Here is a 7,179-nt window from a genome sequence, read left to right as displayed (position 1 = left end):
CTGGCTGAGAGTGATAATGCTACTGCCAGACAAAGGGAGGAGACAGGCGAGTGATGATAGTGGTTCAGGGAAAAAAGTGAAAGAACAAAAAAAAAAAAAAAAAAGAGGAAAAAAAAAACATAGAAGAGAAAGAGAAGGGAAAAATGGGGAGAAAGATAATGAAAGTGAGGACTGTTGTGTTCTCCTGGCTGGAACAAGGTTGAAGATCAGAATAGATCCAGCTCTTTGAATCATTTATAAGCCGTGCTAATGCTAACCGCTAACTCTGCCCAACATGGGAAACCTGCACAAAACACTGTCAACGGACGTTTTACCCTGTCAGCAGCAAAATGAAACACTGTGTTTATGTCCTGATTAATATTCTACATACAAACTTTATTTTAATGTAAGGCCAAAGTCTGGTTTTTTGCATGTAACCATAAATAATGAGATTCCCATCAACACCTGTATGCTTGAACCTTGAACCTAGACTTTAAGAAAACTCTTTTTATTAACATGCGCAACGTGTAGTTCACTTCTTTTTGTTTTTAATGTAATCTGCTAATAAAAAGTGTCAATCTTAGTATCCTGGTGTGAGCTGGAATATTGATTTTTTTTTTTTGGTTTATCCTGCATCAGCTGTCACCCAGGAGAGAAGCACTGCTGTGCACAGGGTACCTTCAGTTTTATGCCAGAATACACCTCATCAGCATATCTCTTGACTCAGAAAATTCGGGATCTGGACTTTGCATTATTATGGATTTAGTGTCTACGTGTCAACTCATGAGAAAAACTTTTTTAAAAATCCCTGAATATAAACAATTAATTCATCATTATTACAGTTTTTCTCGATCACTTACACACTATAACTGGGCCTTTTAACTAAAAATCCCCAAACTGTGACGCCGTTTACCAAAAGACTCATTTCCCAAAACTATAAACACTGTTCTCCTGTTTTCACTCGTGCTCGTTTAGGAAGCGCTGGCATTCAATATCATTAACTCAAGTCATCACAGCTGGAACCCAATTAACACACAATTCTCCGGGTGGAAACACTAAGAGTCAAAATTGTTCACCAGTCTGAACCTCGGGATAGATAAATAACAGGGCCGTGGATCAGTTCACTTGTTTTAGAACAATGGATCCACAAAGACCTGAGGCAGAATAAACATGATTTATTTCTTTATGTATAAACTGTGGTTTTTATTGGTAAATACATGGAAATTATTTTACTGTATTCTACGTTCTGTATCAGTTGCATATTTTTACAATACATTTAATTTTTCACTCAATTCACTAACTTAGACCGCGCCATTTGTGTATACTTTAAATAGTTTATTTGATCAGCAAGATGGTTCAGGAAGGAATAAGATGAAGGGCGATGGATGTTGGGGTCGAGGGGAGGTGATGGACGCCGGATGTGGGTTGCCGTCATGAAGGAGTCGAACTGGATGGATAGTGACCGGTTGGAGTTGAGTTGAGGCTGGAGCGTCTAGGAACCCGGGGATGGAGATTCAGGGTGGGGGCACGTCTCGATGAGCTTCATCATCCCCTTGGTGGTTCCTATGATGAAAGAGAGTAGAATTACTGGGATTGAAGTATAGGCCCTGGCGTGCATGTCTTTATGGTCGGAGGAAACTGGAGTTCGTAACCCAGGACCTTCTTGCTGTGAGGCTACAGTGCTAACCACTGAGCCACCGTGTCACCCGCTGAGAGGAGAGAGGAGAATGGGGTTTTGGGGGCAGGTGGGGTTTGAGAGAACCGAGACAAACAGGAGAGGTGGAGGCTAGGTGTGCTTATATATGCGTGCAGGTATGTGGCCGGGAGGCACAGGTGATTTGGGTTAACGAGGCGCAGGTGTTGTGAATTGGTGAGAAGGAGCGGGGCGTGGGCTTGTTCCTGAACTTAGTTATTATAATAACTTAATTTTCAGTTTATTTTACTACAGTACATTGAGGAATTAAAAAAAAATGTATACGTGTGTTGTGTCTTTATATTGTGTTCAATGTGTAAAGAGGTTGTTCTGGGGGGAAAACCATAAGCGCCATTATTCATCGCAGTAACAGGTTTTTATTGGTAGTGTTTTGAATGGATCTCACCAGTGTGTGATGGCTGGTTTGTGTATTTGAAGGCTTTTGTGTGATGTCTGAAGGCAAAGTTTGGTTTAGATGTAAGATTGCACAATGTGCGTTTTGTGAGAAACACTGAATGTGGACGTAATTCCTGTTTGTTCAGGAGAAAACTCCACAGGCCACCTTTAAAGTTAGGGAAAGATTGATGTCATGTTTTTCATACTGAAAAAATCAACAGTTACACAAGCTTTTACTTTTTCAGTATTTAATCCAAACCACACAATCCATAACTACACAAAGGATGCAAGATGGAAACCTCAGTCTCTGGTAATAAAGTGCTGCATTCTTGAACCCATCAGCCTGAACCCGACTGACTCGGAGACTCTTAACGGACAACAACAACCTGCAAGGAGAGGATCACATTATGTTCTTATAGACACACTGGCAATGAGTTTACCAGTGTTGATTTATGAGTTTTTAATTAAAGAGTTATAATGGACACATTTTAGTAAGAATTTTTAACATTATTAAAAATTATTGCTAATTTTTTTTTTATTTAATTGACAATGAGCTGTGTCCCTGTTATTATCTGATATTTCTCTGCATGTTCTGATCAGAGTTGGTGGGCGACAGATCCACATATTAAGGAATCTGCAGGAAAATTCTGTTAATACAACTATGATACAGAAACTGGAAAGTAACGAATACTGAAGGATCTTTAAATGTGGTTTTCATGCATATGTTGGGAGGTTTGTTTGTTACTCATCATTTAAACATTTGCAAACGTTTTGCATTGTTCCAAACACAATGTGTCCATAGTTAACATATGTGAAAGAAATATAGCAGGTTGACTAACAAACTTTACTATGTTTGCCTTTTTACAGTAGAGATATATTCATTTTCCAGGGACAGTTTTATTCTGCTCCTCTTCACTGTTTCCTTTATGTTACAATACCAGCTAGCAAGGCTATCAAAAACTAGCCTGCTAACTCCTCCGACTGTCTTTGTCCATCACACGATGTTCCCCTTGCAGGTCTTATTATCCACCACCTTCCCTACAGCTTCTACAGTATGAGAATGCTTCTTGGGCTGGAAAAAAACATTTCCAGGCAGCAATTGTGTTTTCCTTTCCAGACATATTAGGCAAAAACCATTTAGCGGAATATAAATGTAATTTCTGGGAGTCGGGGTTAATTCTATTCTGACAGTTTGGGCAAATGTGTTGAATATCTAATTGGAGTCTTTTTGTTGGGATTTTCCTGTGTTGATGTTAATTTTGGACAGAAAGAGAAACAAGTTGTTCTCATTGAGACGCACAGATGAACTAACACGTCTTTTTTTAGGATCGTACCTCCTGTCCTGCATGTTAATGGAGGTCTCAGTTTTTAAGAGCTTTGGCTGTGTTTCACCGAGAGGTTAAATGACTGTCAGCCTGGACTGTAGGAAGTTTCGCGTTCACCGTGGGAAGCGTGTGTGTGTGTGTGTGTGTGTGTGTGTGTGTGTCATAAGAGATGAGACAGCACAAGTGTTAGTATTATATGATGAGAGACGTGCACAGAAAGAGAGAAACTCAGAGGGGAAAGAATGATAATAATAATAATTACTGAATAATATTTTATAGTCATGTTGTTTGACAATCACATAGAAATGATCAAGTCCTCTCTTACTGTATATTTGCACTTTATTTGACATTTAGACACTTTACCAACCACCTGATTCAATTCCTCGAATGCGAGTTTGTATTTTTATTGCAACTTAATTATGCAGATTTACTGTTGAACAGATTGCCCGGGATGTAAACATGCCGCGATGTCGTACAAACAGACATTTCACATAATTATTTCACTGTAATATTTCCCATTTTTTTCCATCTCTGTGCCCATTTTTTTTCCTGTGGCCTTTTATTTTAAAGTTTTACAGTGTAGGACGTGGGCAGGCCTGGCTCCTTTCTACATTGCTGACCTTCTCGTCCATGCATTCCAGTTCACAGCCCGAGGTCTGCTGACCAGTTGTCGCTGACAGTCCACCGAGCCAGGCTGGACACAGAGAGCAGGAGGCCTCCAAAGATCTGGAATAGTCTCTCACGGCCTCTTTTGAATCTCTATTAAAGATGTTTTAAATTAGCTTTGAAGTTGTTGTTTGTGTGTGTGTGTGTGTGTGTGTGAGAGAGAGAGAGAGAGAGTTGGCAGGTGGATTGGTGCGAGAGGTCAGACATACCAGTGATCTTAAAATGAAACTGAAACACTTAGCATGCTTTGGTAGTTGTGACAGCACTCTTAGCACCTCGCCACACACACACACGCACACACACACACACACACACACACACACACACACACACACACACGTTTCCCACCCAGTGAACAAACTACAAATCCTCCTTCCCACATCACTCTCATCTGCCCATCTCACCATCTGACCTTGGCTCTGATTGGCTGCCGTTCACACACCTGTCAGTCAGAAGAGGGTGCACCACTCGTTTGGCTCCCAGGCGATGGCATCAGCCAATCAGGATGAGCCGTCCCTCTTGGTGGGTACATCAGCGGTTTTACACACATTTCCACAGATTGTATTTATATTACAGTGTTTATATGGAGTTTTTTTTTTTGTTGTTGTGCTCAGGAGTTAATTTTCTAGATTGTTTTCTGATTGTGATTTGCTTTACTGTTGCACAGCTATGAATTCATGTAAATGTAAGTAAAAATTTAATTAAAGAAAGCTAAATATTAAATTATATTTCTAAACTGCATGGAAAATGTCAGTTTGAAAAGGAGAAAGAGCAGTAAGTCAGTAAATTTCAGTAAACAAACATTTCTTTTAGGTTTTCTTGGTGTAATCATTCCTCGAGTCACAATTAATATTTAATGATGATGTTTCAATTCTGAAGCCAAAACAAAATTCTCAGTGCTAATGAGAAACAGTGGAGACTTGTGTTACACAGTAGTATTACTCACCAGAGTTTGCTGCAGTACTAGTGCACACACACACACACACACACGTACAGCGCTGCTCTGGGTCTTCTCCACTCTCGCAGTGCCGTTGCTTCTTCAAAGGTGTGTGAGTTCATATTTCAGTTATGAAAGGCACGAAGAGAACCGACCTGAGTTGTTTGAAGAGTGACTCACACACACCTCCCGTCTCCCCGCACTCTCCCATCAACTCAAGTTTATCTTTCTTGTTTTTTTTCTGAGAGTTTCGGTCACTCTGTTGCTACGGCAACATAAAGCACAGTCATCACTTGAACCCTGATAATCTCAGAATTCCTCTTATATTTCCACCCAAGTAGCTTCAAGTTTAAATGAAATACTTTCCCATGCATGTTTGAAATTTTCACAAATATGATTCATCAGCTTGCTCCCGTGCTTTATCTACAATAGAAACTCATATTCAAGATCATAGATAAAATATCAACCAAACATACTAAAACATACCAAAGATAAAGATTTGTTGGTTACAGCTTCTCAAATGTGAAGATTTACTCTGTTTTATTTGATTGTAAATTTTTTGACTGTTGGACAAAACAAGTGGAAGCAATCTGAGGATACTGGGGAGAGACTTATTTTCTATCAACATTGGTTTCGTTTAAACTATGACCTTGATCTCTCCTTAACCAAGGACATTGTGAAAGTCATTCTTGGCCTTGGAAATAGCAGTTTGACAAATAATCTTAATGGAGAGAGAGTCATACACTGATGAAGACTGCAGGATGTGATTGAAAGGACAGAAAAAACTAGCAAGTGCCTTTTAATTGGGCAATCAAATAGTCTCCAAAACTGTCAATCTCACGGTGGCACTAGAGGAAAAGTCAAGAGATGTCCAGAGTTGGTAGGATTCATCCTCTGGGGACGATGGATATCTGTACAAAATTTTATGTTCAACCATCCAACAGTTGTTGAGATATTTTGATCTGGACCACAGTTTGTTGGATATACTGACAGACCCACATTACTGACAGGAAGTGCATAGTTTCTCACCTTTACACATGTAGCCAATCACATGTGGGCATGAATGTTGGAATGCCGGTTTTGGAAAGTTAATACTGACGTCAACCACAGGGATACCAGATTAGAAAACACTGATATGGGTCATTATAGTTGGAGGACTTGTTATTGGCATGCCAGATGAGAAAAATGTGATAAAGCACATCATCTTCTCTCACTCTGTCACCTCGTATGTCTCTATCCTCCTCTTTGTGAGTTCCTTCCATTATACAGTAGCTGAACATTATTACACTAAATATTTCATCTGTCTCTTTATCTGTCTCTCACTTACTGTGGAGTTTCAGCTGTAGAGACTCTCAGCACCGTTTAGATGCTGCTGCTGCTCATCTATCCGTCTCTCCAGTCGAGCAGTGACTCGCACAGTAAAGCAGAACTTCACTCTAAATCTCAGATGACTAATACATACATAGCGGCCCTGCTTTTCCTTGTTCCTCTTCACCTCCTCCTCCTCCTCCTCCTCCTCCTCCTCCTCTTTTTCCTCACCTCAGTTCCCCGTCACCTGCTTTTACCTTCTGCTCCTCCTACGCTCAATTCAGACTGACAGCAACAAACAGTAGCACGAAATTCAATTCATTTCCTGTGTAAAGAAGTGCTGAGAGGTCTTTTCTTCAACAAAGTTGACTTTGTGGGTTTCAGAGAATATCTTATATTGTGCAAGTAAGTGAGTATCTCAAGTTGCAAAGGGGATTTTTAAAACTGCTTGCCTTTCCCATGCCGAATTGTCCCATAATATAAATCAGTTGCATGATGGACTGCAATAAATTAAAGATGCCCAGTGGAGTTTTCCTATAATAAACATGTTGAGTGCATTTCCTCTAAAATATTTGCAAAGCCAGTTTTGTGAAAAGTTTGAAACCTGCATTGTTAATTGTATTTCTTCCCTGTCTTTGTGAGCATATTTCTTACCTCAAACCTTTCAATCAGTGGAGTAGTGTGATATTATTGGCTGAAATGTGTAATTAAGTAACATTAAACACACAGGAGGACACAGAACAAACAAAACATGGGCCAACTTGTAAAAGCTTCAAAGCGTCCTTCAAAGGATGCCAGTGGCTTTCAGACATTTACCGGGAATCCACACAGAGAGCAAGACATGAGCGCTACTGAAACGTTTTATCCGTTCAATC

The 7,179-nt window shown here is 39.9% G+C and overlaps 1 long non-coding RNA gene across 2 annotated transcripts; it reads right to left on the bottom strand.

The window, feature by feature from the left end:
• Window positions 1-665: 665 nt before the first annotated feature.
• LOC121902343 lies at window positions 666-5,913 on the bottom strand. Of its 2 annotated transcripts, none has more exons than XR_006097513.1 (3): window positions 5,006-5,913; window positions 4,014-4,577; window positions 666-2,454 (listed from the first exon to the last, which is right to left on the bottom strand). It is a non-coding gene; the product is annotated as an uncharacterized LOC121902343 (long non-coding RNA). The 2 variants fall into 2 exon arrangements; XR_006097514.1 differs by having other exon boundaries at window positions 666-1,542.
• Window positions 5,914-7,179: the final 1,266 nt, after the last annotated feature.

Source organism: Thunnus maccoyii, chromosome 8 (genome assembly GCF_910596095.1).
Source record: "Thunnus maccoyii chromosome 8, fThuMac1.1, whole genome shotgun sequence".
Lineage (NCBI taxonomy): Eukaryota > Metazoa > Chordata > Actinopteri > Scombriformes > Scombridae > Thunnus > Thunnus maccoyii.
The sequence above is the reverse complement of the archived record's forward strand: the minus strand, read 5'-3'. Positions and strand labels throughout refer to the sequence as shown.